The sequence below is a fragment of the Engystomops pustulosus genome, chromosome 9 (genome assembly GCF_040894005.1).
Source record: "Engystomops pustulosus chromosome 9, aEngPut4.maternal, whole genome shotgun sequence".
Lineage (NCBI taxonomy): Eukaryota > Metazoa > Chordata > Amphibia > Anura > Leptodactylidae > Engystomops > Engystomops pustulosus.
Window position 1 is genome coordinate 13286917 of NC_092419.1, and position 13311 is coordinate 13300227.

At 44.5% G+C, this 13311-nt stretch overlaps 1 protein-coding gene across 1 annotated transcript in view; it reads right to left on the bottom strand.

The window, feature by feature from the left end:
- GMFG (glia maturation factor gamma) overlaps nt 1–13311 on the bottom strand; it is a 213000-nt gene that overhangs the window by 191711 nt on the left and 7978 nt on the right. The window lies entirely within an intron of this gene.

The window sequence follows — 13311 nt, forward strand, 5'->3', positions numbered from 1 at the left end:
AGATAGATAGATATGAGATAGATAGATAGATAGATATGAGATAGATAGATAGATAGATAGATAGATAGATAGATAGATAGGAGATAGATAGATAGATAGATAGATATGAGATAGATAGATAGATAGATAGATAGGAGATAGATAGATAGATAGGAGATAGATAGATAGATAGATAGATAGATAGATAGATAGATAGATAGATATGAGATAGATAATAGATAGATAGATAGATAGATAGATAGATAGATAGATATGAGATAGATAGATAGATAGATAGATAGATAGATATGAGATAGATAGATAGATAGATAGATAGATAGATAGGAGATAGATAGATAGATAGATAGATAGATAGATAGATAGATAGGAGATAGATATGAGATAGATAGATAGATAGATAGATAGATAGATAGATAGATAGATAGATAGGAGATAGATAGATAGATAGATAGATAGATAGATAGATAGATGATAGATAGATATGAGATAGATAGATAGATAGATAGATAGATAGATAGATAGATAGAAAACAAAAAGAAGTCCAAGGCAGCACAACCCCAATGTTCTGGGTGCAAAATCTGGATATCCGTGGCGCGGACCAATTAAGTATATTCAAGGAAAACAGCAGCACTCCAGTTGGTAGATTCAATCAGGGTGATGTTTATTTCGGATGCATCCGAAATAAACATCACCCTGATTGAATCTACCAACTGGAGTGCTGCTGTTTTCCTTGAATATAGATAGATAGATAGATAGATAGATAGATAGGAGATAGATAGGAGATAGATAGGAGATAGATAGATAGATAGATAGATAGATATGAGATAGATAGATAGATAGATAGATAGATAGGAGATAGATAGATAGATAGATAGATAGATAGGAGATAGATAGATAGATAGATAGATAGATAGATAGATAGATAGATAGATAGATAGGAGATAGATAGATAGATAGATAGATAGATAGATAGATAGGAGATAGATAGGAGATAGATAGGAGATAGATAGATAGATAGATAGATAGATAGATAGATAGATAGATAGATAGATAGATAGATAGATAGGAGATAGATATGAGATAGATAGATAGATAGATAGATAGATATGAGATAGATAGATATGAGATAGATAGATAGATAGATAGATAGATAGATAGATAGATAGATAGATAGATAGATAGGAGATAGATAGGAGATAGATAGGAGATAGATAGATAGATAGATAGATAGATAGATAGATAGATAGATAGGAGATAGATATGAGATAGATAGATAGATAGATATGAGATAGATAGATAGATATGAGATAGATAGATAGATAGATAGGAGATAGATAGATAGATAGATAGATAGATAGGAGATAGATAGATATGAGATAGATAGATAGATAGATAGATAGATAGATAGATAGATAGATAAAAGGAAAATTTAGAGCAGCACAGCAACTCTGGTGGGTGCACAGTCCGTAAGTCCCCAGGCAGGGGGACTGTAATATAAAGTTAGGAAGAGGCAGCACTCCAAAAATAGTTTCAAAAAGGTGGGGTGTCTTTATTCCATAAGCGACGTTTCAGCTCCTTATGAGCCTTTTTCAAGCAAGACCATGCTTGAAAAAGGCTCATAAGGAGCTGAAACGTCGCTTATGGAATAAAGACACCCCACCTTTTTGAAACTATTTTTGGAGTGCTGCCTCTTCCTAACTTTAGATAGATAGATAGATAGATAGATAGATAGATAGATAGATAGATAGATATGAGATAGATAGATAGGAGATAGATAGATAGGAGATAGATAGATATGAGATAGATAGATAGATAGATAGATAGATAGATAGATAGGAGATAGATAGATAGATAGGAGATAGATAGATAGATAGATAGATATGAGATAGATAGATAGATAGGAGATAGATAGATAGATAGATAGATAGATAGATAGATAGGAGATAGATAGATAGATAGATAGGAGATAGATAGATAGATAGATAGATAGGAGATAGATAGATAGATAGATAGATAGATAGGAGATAGATAGATAGATAGATAGATAGATAGATAGATAGGAGATAGATAGATAGATAGATAGATAGATAGGAGATAGATAGATAGATAGATAGATATGAGATAGATAGATATGAGATAGATAGATAGATAGATAGATAGATAGATAGATAGATAGGAGATAGATAGATAGATAGATAGATATGAGATAGATAGATATGAGATAGATAGATAGATAGATAGATAGATAGATATGAGATAGATAGATAGGAGATAGATAGATAGATAGATAGATAGATAGGAGATAGATAGATAGATAGGAGATAGATAGATAGATAGATAGATATGAGATAGATAGATAGGAGATAGATAGATAGATAGATAGATAGATAGATAGATAGATAGATAGGAGATAGATAGATAGATAGATAGATAGGAGATAGATAGATAGATAGATAGATAGATAGATAGATAGGAGATAGATAGATAGATAGATAGATAGATAGATAGATAGGAGATAGATAGATAGATAGATAGATAGGAGATAGATAGATAGATAGATAGATAGGAGATAGATAGATAGATAGATAGATAGATAGATATGAGATAGATAGATAGATATGAGATAGATAGATAGATAGATAGATAGATAGATAGATAGATAGATAGATAGATAGATATAGATAGGTGGATGGATGGTGGATGTGTTATTGATGCTCCTGCTCTACATGACAATACATCTCCATCCCTCCCTGGAGCCTGAATCACAGGAATGTGGAGAAGCAGATGGGGATTGAAGCCCCCGCCATCCCCATTCCATCACCCCCTCCCACCCTCCGGCATTGTGCTCTCCATCCTATCCCACTCTTTTCTCATTCCAGCCATTACTTCTATGGGATGGAGACCGGCATAGAATACATGATCCTCCTCCACCTCACAGGCTCCTGCATGGTCATGGCTTGGTAATGAGGAGATGTCCAATTATATAGTAGAAAATGGTCCATATGAAACTTGTGTACTTTCCACATGGTCCATAGGGACTTGTGTACCCTCTATATGTTTCATAGAGATGTGTGCACCTTCTGTATTGTGTACCCTCTATATGTTTCATAGAGATGTGTGCACCTTCTGTATTGTGTACCCTCTATATGTTTCATAGAGATGTGTGCACCTTCTGTATTGTGTACCCTCTATATGTTTCATAGAGATGTGTGCACCTTCTGTATTGTGTACCCTCTATATGTTTCATAGAGATGTGTGCACCTTCTGTATTGTGTACCTTCTATATTGTTCAAAGAGACTTGTACATCCTCTATATCAGTGATGGCAAACCTTTTAGACAGCAAGTGCCCAAACTACAACCAAAACCCACATATTGCAAAGTGCCAATGCGACAATTTAGGCAGTAATTTATTACTCCCTGCTCTGTCACAGGTTTAAATTGTATAGGCACCTGAGGACACCAATACAGTAGAAAGAAGGAGAAGTTTGGAATATCATTGTAGCTTCCTTCCAGTGTCCTGGGAGTGCAAGAGGCCTTGAGTCTTGTTTGGCAAACTCAGCACTTGGATGAACCTGGGTGCCCATAGAGAGGACTTGGAGTGCCACTTCTGGCACCCGTGCCATAGGTTCGCCATCACTGCTCTATATGGTCCATAGAGTCTTGTGTACCCGTTATATGATCTATAGAGAGATGTGTACAATCTATATGGTTCATAAAGACCTGTATATCCACTATATGGTCCATAGAGGCTTGTATACCACCTATATGGTTCAAAGAGACTTGTGTAACCACTGTATGGTCCATAGAAACATGTGCACTTTCTATATGATCCATAGAGACTTGTTTACTCCCTTTATGGATAATAGTGATTTAGCGATGGTCTATAGAGACTTGTCTACCCTGTGTATGGCCCATAGAGACTTGTGTACCTTGTATACGGTCCATAGAGACCCTCTATTATATGGTCCATAGAGAGTCCATTTAGACATATGGGGATAGGATGTAGCTAATACACAGGGAACCATATACCCGCTTAGTTCCCAGATATCTTCCTCTTTGATAGTCCGTCCCCAATTGTCCCCTTTGTTTTCACATGTGATGAGTCCCCTTTAAATATTAACCCCTTCCCCCTCCCCGTTGACCTAGTCTCCTTTTTACCCCGTTCCCAATATCGACCGCTGACCTGTTACAATATTTCACAGCAGATTTCACACTTTTCAGAACAAACAACAAGACAATAAATTGTATTCTCCTCCATATAAATAAAAGATGGCGGCTCCTCATAAAGCGCGGACAATACATCCGGGAGCGGCGGCCATTGTGTCCTCTATGGAGGGACGTCCCATAAAGACCTCAATAAACTCTTTGTAGTGTGCGGACTCCTAATTTATGAGCGAGGTGGAGACCCATGTCCCAGAGTCATTGCCATCGGTGTGGAAGGTCGAGGGCATGGGGGGGTCTGACCACCATAACCCTGGAGCCCCCCCGGCGCACGGCATGATGGGAGCGGCAAAGCATCAACTTTATATCAGGGGGCGGCAAGAACTGGCGGATAAGATGGAACCAGATGCATCACACGGATATGGATTTATACCCGACATATATCTCCCTTCATTGTATATACCTACCTACCTACCTACCGTCATCTCTTACCCATGGACCTACCTCCCACCATCTCTTACCCATGGACCTACCTACCGTCATCTCTTACCCATGGACCTACCTACCGTTATCTCTTACCCATGTACCTACCTACCGTCATCTCTTACCTATGGACCTACCTCCCACCATCTCTTACCCATGGACCTACCTCCCACCATCTCTTACCCATGGACCTACCTCCCACCATCTCTTACCCATGGACCTACCTACCGTCATCTCTTACCCATGGACCTACCTCCCACCATCTCTTACCCATGGACCTACCTACCGTCATCTCTTACCTATGGACCTACCTCCCGCCATCTCTTACCCATGGACCTATCTCCCACCTTCTCTTACCGATGGACCTACCTCCCACCATCTCTTACCTATGGACCTATCTCCCACCATCACTTACCCATGGACCTACCTCCCGCCATCTCTTACCGATGGACCTACCTCCCACCATCTCTTACCCATGGACCTACCTCCCGCCATCTCTTACCCATGGACCTACCTCCCACCATCTCTTACCGATGGACCTACCTCCCACCATCTCTTACCCATGGACCTACCTCCCGCCATCTCTTACCTATGGACCTACCTCCCGCCATCTCTTACCTATGGACCTACCTCCCGCCATCTCTTACCCATGGACCTACCTCCCGCCATCTCTTACCCATGGACCTACCTCCCGCCATCTCTTACCCATGGACCTACCTCCCGCCATCTCTTACCCATGGACCTACCTCCCGCCATCTCTTACCCATGGACCTACCTCCCGCCATCTCTTACCCATGGACCTACCTCCCACCATCTCTTACCCATGGACCTACCTCCCACCATCTCTTACCCATGGACCTACCTCCCGCCATCTCTTACCCATGGACCTACCTCCCGCCATCTCTTACCCATGGACCTACCTCCCGCCATCTCTTACCCATGGACCTACCTCCCGCCATCTCTTACCCATGGACCTACCTCCCGCCATCTCTTACCCATGGACCTACCTCCCACCATCTCTTACCTATGGAGCTACCTCCCACCATCTCTTACCTATGGACCTACCTCCCACCATCTCTTACCTATGGACCTACCTCCCACCATCTCTTACCTATGGACCTACCTCCCGCCATCTCTTACCTATGGACCTACCTCCCGCCATCTCTTACCTATGGACCTACCTCCCACCATCTCTTACCCATGGACCTACCTACCACCATCTCTTACCTACGGACCTACCTCCCAACATCTCTTACCTATGGAGCTACCTCCCACCATCTCTTACCTATGGACCTACCTCCCACCATCTCTTACCTATGGACCTACCTCCCAACATCTCTTACCTATGGACCTACCTCCCACCATCTCTTACCTATGGACCTACCTCCCAACATCTCTTACCTATGGACCTACCTCCCACCATCTCTTACCTATGGACCTACCTCCCGCCATCTCTTACCTATGGAGCTACCTCCCACCATCTCTTACCTATGGACCTACCTCCCACCATCTCTTACCCATGGACCTACCTCCCACCATCTCTTACCTATGGACCTACCTCCCGCCATCTCTTACCCATGGACCTATCTCCCACCATCTCTTACCCATGGACCTACCTCCCGCCATCTCTTACCCATGGACCTACCTCCCGCCATCTCTTACCCATGGACCTACCTCCCGCCATCTCTTACCTATGGACCTACCTCCCACCATCTCTTACCTATGGAGCTACCTCCCACCATCTCTTACCTATGGACCTACCTCCCAACATCTCTTACCTATGGACCTACCTCCCACCATCTCTTACCTATGGACCTACCTCCCAACATCTCTTACCTATGGACCTACCTCCCACCATCTCTTACCCATGGACCTACCTCCCGCCATCTCTTACCTATGGACCTACCTCCCACCATCTCTTACCTATGGAGCTACCTCCCACCATCTCTTACCTATGGACCTACCTCCCAACATCTCTTACCTATGGACCTACCTCCCACCATCTCTTACCTATGGACCTACCTCCCAACATCTCTTACCTATGGACCTACCTCCCGCCATCTCTTACCTATGGACCTACCTCCCGCCATCTCTTACCTATGGACCTACCTCCCACCATCTCTTACCTATGGACCTACCTCCCACCATCTCTTACCTATGGACCTACCTCCCAACATCTCTTACCTATGGACCTACCTCCCACCATCTCTTACCTATGGAGCTACCTCCCACCATCTCTTACCTATGGACCTACCTCCCACCATCTCTTACCCATGGACCTACCTCCCACCATCTCTTACCTATGGACCTACCTCCCGCCATCTCTTACCCATGGACCTATCTCCCACCATCTCTTACCGATGGACCTACCTCCCGCCATCTCTTACCTATGGACCTACCTCCCACCATCTCTTACCTATGGACCTACCTCCCACCATCTCTTACCTATGGACCTACCTCCCGCCATCTCTTACCCATGGACCTACCTCCTGCCATCTCTTACCGATGGACCTACCTCCCACCATCTCTTACCTATGGAGCTACCTCCCGCCATCTCTTACCTATGGAGCTACCTCCCGCCATCTTTTACCTATGGACCTACCTCCCAACATCTCTTACCTATGGACCTACCTCCCACCATCTCTTACCTATGGACCTACCTCCCGCCATCTCTTACCTATGGACCTACCTCCCACCATGTCTTATTTTGGAGTTTGGAGCAGTGTATGATCGAACCTGCCGATAACCAGGACAAGAACCAGGTCTGGGTCCATACAAACAGGACAAGTGCCCCGAAAATAGAACATTGACAGATCACGGACAGCTGTGTGCAGGAACATAGGAAGTGTCCTCACTGGCCATCACCCAGCTTTCCTAGAGACAGATACAACTAACCTAATTTTAACAAGTCTTTTGTCACCCTAACCCTTTGTATTGTTGGGATTTGGACAGTGATGCATCAGATGGGATTGTGCAGATATTGTGCAGACAACACTGAGTCACTGGAAATAAACAGCGGGTGGGGAGGGGAGGGGGTCTTATAGGTTGTAGACATCTGGCTGCAGAGTAGTGGAATGGAAGGGTTAAGACCCCGGTGACCTCCCCAACCCACTGAACAAATTCCTGCTCTTAATGACAGCCAGCTGCCCCTGTACCTACCCCCTGTACATTACTGCACAGCAAGTGACAGGCAGCTGCTGCCCCTCATATCCTCCGCAGAGCATTCCTCCTCATTGCCTGTGCAGAGCATCACTCCATGGCCAGAGGCAGGCGCCGCTTATCACTGGGGCAGGAATGGACGCACAGGTGGTACTGCCCGCTGCACGGCGGTCCAGAGCAGAAGTGGATCTACACACATGGGAACCGTCCAATGAGGTTTATTACATTAATAAAAAATTAAATTCTATGTACGAAAAAGATCCCCTGCACCCTTACCATGCCAGTGATAGAATCCACATGACAGTGCCAACCACTGTGCCAGCCTAAAGGTGACATCAGGAAGGAGCCAAAGGATCTCCATAACAGTGCCAGCTATAATACCCCATATAAGAGCTCCAGGGAGGATCTCCATAACAGTGCCAGCTATAGTACCCCATATAAGAGCTCCAGGGAGGATCTCCAGTACAGTGCCAGCTTCAGGGCCTGCATGACAGTGCCAACCATAGTGCCAGCACAAAGGTGACATCAGGAGGGAGCTAGAATACAGTGCCAGCCAAAGGATCTCCATAACAGTGCCAGCTATAGTACCCCGTATAAGGGCTCCAGGGAGGATCTCCATAAAAGTGCCAGCTGCAGGGCCTGCATGATAGTGCCAACCATAGTGCCAGCCCAAAGGTGACATCAGGAGGGAGCTAGAATACAGTGCCAGCCAAAGGATCTCCATAACAGTGCCAGCTATAGTACCCCGTATAAGAGCGCCAGGTAGAGGATCTCCATAAAAGTGCCAGCTGCCGGACCTGCATGACAGTGCCAACCACAGTGCCAGCCTAAAGATGACATTTGTCGGGACCTAGAATACAGTGCCAGCTATAGTACCCCATATAAGAGCACCAGGTAGAGGATCCAGCCGCAGAATCCTCATAAAAGAGGCAAGAACAGGATCCTCTTATCAGTGTCAGCCGCCAGATCTCCATTACTGTGCAAGCTAGAGTACCCACATAAGAGTGCTAGCCGCAGGGCATCCATAACTGTGCCAGCCACAGAATCCAATTTATAGTGCCAGCCAGAGTACCCTCATAAGAGTGCTGGGTATAGGATCTCCAGAACAGTGAGAGCCACAAAATCCGAATTACAGTACTAGACAGAGAACCCTCATAAAAGAAGCAGGTACAGGATCTCCATAGCAGTGCCAACCACAGGGCCTCCAGTACAGGATCCCCATAGCAGTGCCAGCCACAGGGCCTCCAGTACAGGATCCCCATAGCAGTGCCAGCCACAGGGCCTCCAGTACAGGATCCCCATAGCAGTGTCAGAATCCACATGACAGTGCCAACGACAGGACCTCAATATGAGTACAAGACACAGGTCCTCAGTCAGAGGGCCCCCAAAATGACAAGTACAGGACCTGCCAACCATCCAAACCCTATAACTCAGTCATCACCCGCGGGCACAACTGCTGGACGGAGTTATCGTCACCCCAACTTCCCAGCTGTGCGACAAGGACCGAAGTAATTGTCATGTTTTATCACCCATGATGGGGGACATATATTATCGTATCTGCACCTAAAAAATGCCGGGATCTTTCGTTTTTTTGGGCGCAGAATTGTTGCGGATCATTTATAATGAGTTTGCCCCCAGAATTTCCAAATTATCCGTCACATTTATGTCTATTTTGTCGGCAATTTTAGGCGCAATTTGTGCCGCACAATAGACCAGGAAAAAAATTGATCAAAGAGCAAAATTAAGGTGCAGTCCATGTTAGATTTTGGCGCACACCTCATTGATGTCGGCATTTTTATGGCGCACAACTGATTATTACCGTCTACCCATTATTTACTTACAGCCATGCGCCACTTTAATACATCGGGCTGTGCTTTCCGGAGACTGATCTCCGATGCCGAATTAGTAAATCCCCCCGATGTGTTACATGTAGGCGGTAATATCATAGTGCGGTATGTGATGGAGAGGGCGCCATGTAGGGGGCACGTCCACATGGTGACACGGTGGCCGGGTATGAAGATGATGGAGAAAGGACAATGTGACCGGGGACCTTTGTCCTGTTTGTCTTGTCCTGTAATGAGTGTACAAAACAGTGAGACACGACACATCCCCGGCTAATACTGACCCCTAATGATCCTGGAGACAATCATTAACCTCTGACCCCAGCACATTACAAAGACATCAGGTGTGATGGGGCTCAGTCACACAGGGGCAGGGTATGAGCGCCCGCATGTATGGGCGGCACTGCACAAAGACCTGAATACAGAGATATACATATACACCATCACACAGATACTTATACATATTCATACATGTACACATACACAGATCCTCATACATACACACACATTCATAACATGTAGATAGATATACTGGTACTTATACAGGTGCACATATATACATATAAACAGATTTGTACATCTTCTCCCATACGCACACATATTCATACATATATACTCACACATTTACCATCCCAAACATATTTATATTCATAAACAAAAGCAGGTATGAATATATTGCCAAACATATATATGTACACACATTCATACAAACACAGTATTCATACACATATACAGATTCATTTATACATTGAATAATGTTCATACTTCTACCAATGTACAGTCACGATGACACACATACATGCAATAAATGCACATTTATACGTATATACACATTCCTATATTCCATACAATGTTACATACACATGTGCTTCACGGACACATCATATACTTACATATACACACTTATATACACACATTGATACACTTATACATACAGTTTACACACATCTTACGTGCACCATATATACACATGTATACAGTATTGACACACCATATTGTGCTGTACAGTCTATGTATATAATAGTGCGCATCCTCCATTCTTCAGTGTGGCAGGTTAGATGGTTAGGCCCCCCTAACAGTGTGGGCCCCATAGCAGCTTCTACGGATGCTACTAGATTGGATCCGAACTTCAAGTCATCCAGCACGACCCAGGACTATACCCAGGCATATAGTCGGCCATGCAGTCAATACAGTATATTGATGCGCCAAGCAACTAGCCATGGCTGTGATTGCCTATGGGTGTCCCCCTGACCAATCACGACTATGGCTAGTACTAAGGGTGTCAATATGATGGATTGGCGGCATGGCTGCCAATATGTCCGGTTTCGCAGGATGCACCTGGACCCTGGCCCTGAACTTGAAGTTCTGATCCGCTCATCCCTTGCTGCTACCCTTGTAGTTACACCCCTGCATACAAATACATGAACATATTTGTAGACAATGGGGCTCATTTACTAAGGGTCCAAATGGCGCACTTTCGTCGGCTTTCCCGAATATTCCCGTTTTGCGCCGAATTGCCCCGGGATTTTGGTGCACGCGATCGGATTATGGCTCATCGGCGCCGGCCTGCAGGCAACAGAAATCGGGGGGTTTGGCCGTCGAAGAACCAGACGGATTTGGACAAACCGCGGAATTTAAAAATGGAATTGTGTCGCAAGATCAAGCACTCACATGCACCAGGAAGAAGAAGGTGATGTCCGGCGGATCGCAACAGCGTCACAGGAAGGAATTTGGACGCACGATCTTAGTCAATCGCGCCAGACCTGAATCCGAACAACGCACCGCAGGACCGGCTAAGTAAATGTGCCCCAATATCTACTGGAATGCTGCCCCTGCAGGCAGGGAGGAGTCATGCCTGAAGCAATGGATGCTTTACCTCTGGTCACATGACACATTATTAGGATAGATAGGTGACTTTTGGCTTTTTTTTGGGACTCCTTTTTGTTTATTTTGTCCGTATTTGCGAAGAGTCGATGCTTTTTATTGCAGCGATCAGCAAAGAAGCCTCCAAATTTCATACGTTCAACTTCTATTGAATCTTTTTAAACCAAAATTAGCATAATACCTTCACCCTAAGCCAAATCTTCCAAACACACATAGTGTAAAGTGTGTGCATAGCAGCGACATGAAAGAAGGGGGTGCGGGGGGGGGATAAGTTTCTCCGGTAGTGGGGGAGGGGGTGTCCTGCCATTCATCTTATTATGAGGAGATCTTCTTGGGATCACTGAACACACACACACATCAGCTCTGCTACCTCTACAAAGAAGATCTCCTTTGTCCTGCAGCCCTGGGGGGTGGGGGTGGAGGGCAGGAGGGGGCTCTTCATGCAGGATGAGGAAGTACTAAGGTCTTGCTGGTAAACTTCTAAGACTACAATGGTAAATAGGAGCACCCCCACTCCTCCGCCCCTCCTGGTCATACAATACTAAGACCCCCGCTTGGGGGCTTACATGGCGAATTTAACCTAGCGACATCAAGTGTCAGATTAGTCATGTGACCAAGAATAGAAAAAAATTGAGATTTTTTTTTTTGGGGGGGGGGGGGGACTTTATGTCACAGGAACTAAATCTTTAATGAATTGAAACGTAAAAAAAAAATTGCAGGTTTTAGGTTTTGAGAGAGAAGGGGGCGAACGCGAACATTATGATGTCACTGAAGATGACGCATTCCAAAGGCTTCAGCCCGGATCACATGCGGAGGTTACATTGTGTTTTAGCAGATGCAGTGGAAACGCAATGTAGCATGTGATCTGGGCTAAAGCCTTTGCAATGCGCCGAAAATGCGAGGCCACATGTGCGTTGGGGCCGAGGACCGCCCACTGTGCGCTAGCGTCGCGTTATAAACGGACTGCTAGTGTAAAGTGTGACCGCGGCCCTTGAAATGCATCAATATGCGTCATACGTGGCTTTTGTGCTGCGTTTGTCTTGCGTCACATTGCATTTATTTCCCTGCAGTCTCTAGATCACCCTTGGTGTCGTTGTAGGATTTTAGAATTATGCACCCAGCTTTCCCAGTTTCCTGAATGGCAATTTGCATGCAATCAAAAATGACTAGTTAGGGCGCATTCACACGACGCGGTTTGACCTGCGTTTTCATTGCGTTTGAAACGCATTACAACAGCTGAGGAGAGGTGATCTGCCTAATTACATTACGGTTAACATTTCAGTTTACAAAACTCATATGTTAACATTACGTTAACAAACATAAACAGTAATGTAATTAGGCAAATCTCCTCTCCTCAGCTGTTGTAATGTGTTTCAAATGCAATGAAAACGCAACTAAAGCGCAACGTGTGAATGCGCCCTAAGAGATTTTTTCGTCTAGAAAAGTTGGGTGATAATTCCTGGGTAGGAGGTGAGGGGTACATAATGACATGTGCTTGCGATAAGATGTAGAGAACAATAGGAAGAATTGCATTAGGGAAAGATTGATTTTTCACAATGAAATGAAACATTGACCATAAATGTAAACTATAAAACTGCGGTAATATATAAATAGTCCATACTATAGAAATATATATACATATCATACAGAACTAGTGACTCGTCTCTTGCTGGTGTCAGTGGTCACTGCTGCTCTGGAATTATATTCATGAGTACAAATAAAGATGGAGAGAAGGCAAATGTATGAGATGATGTTGTAGGACCCAGAATCAGGAGAGTAATG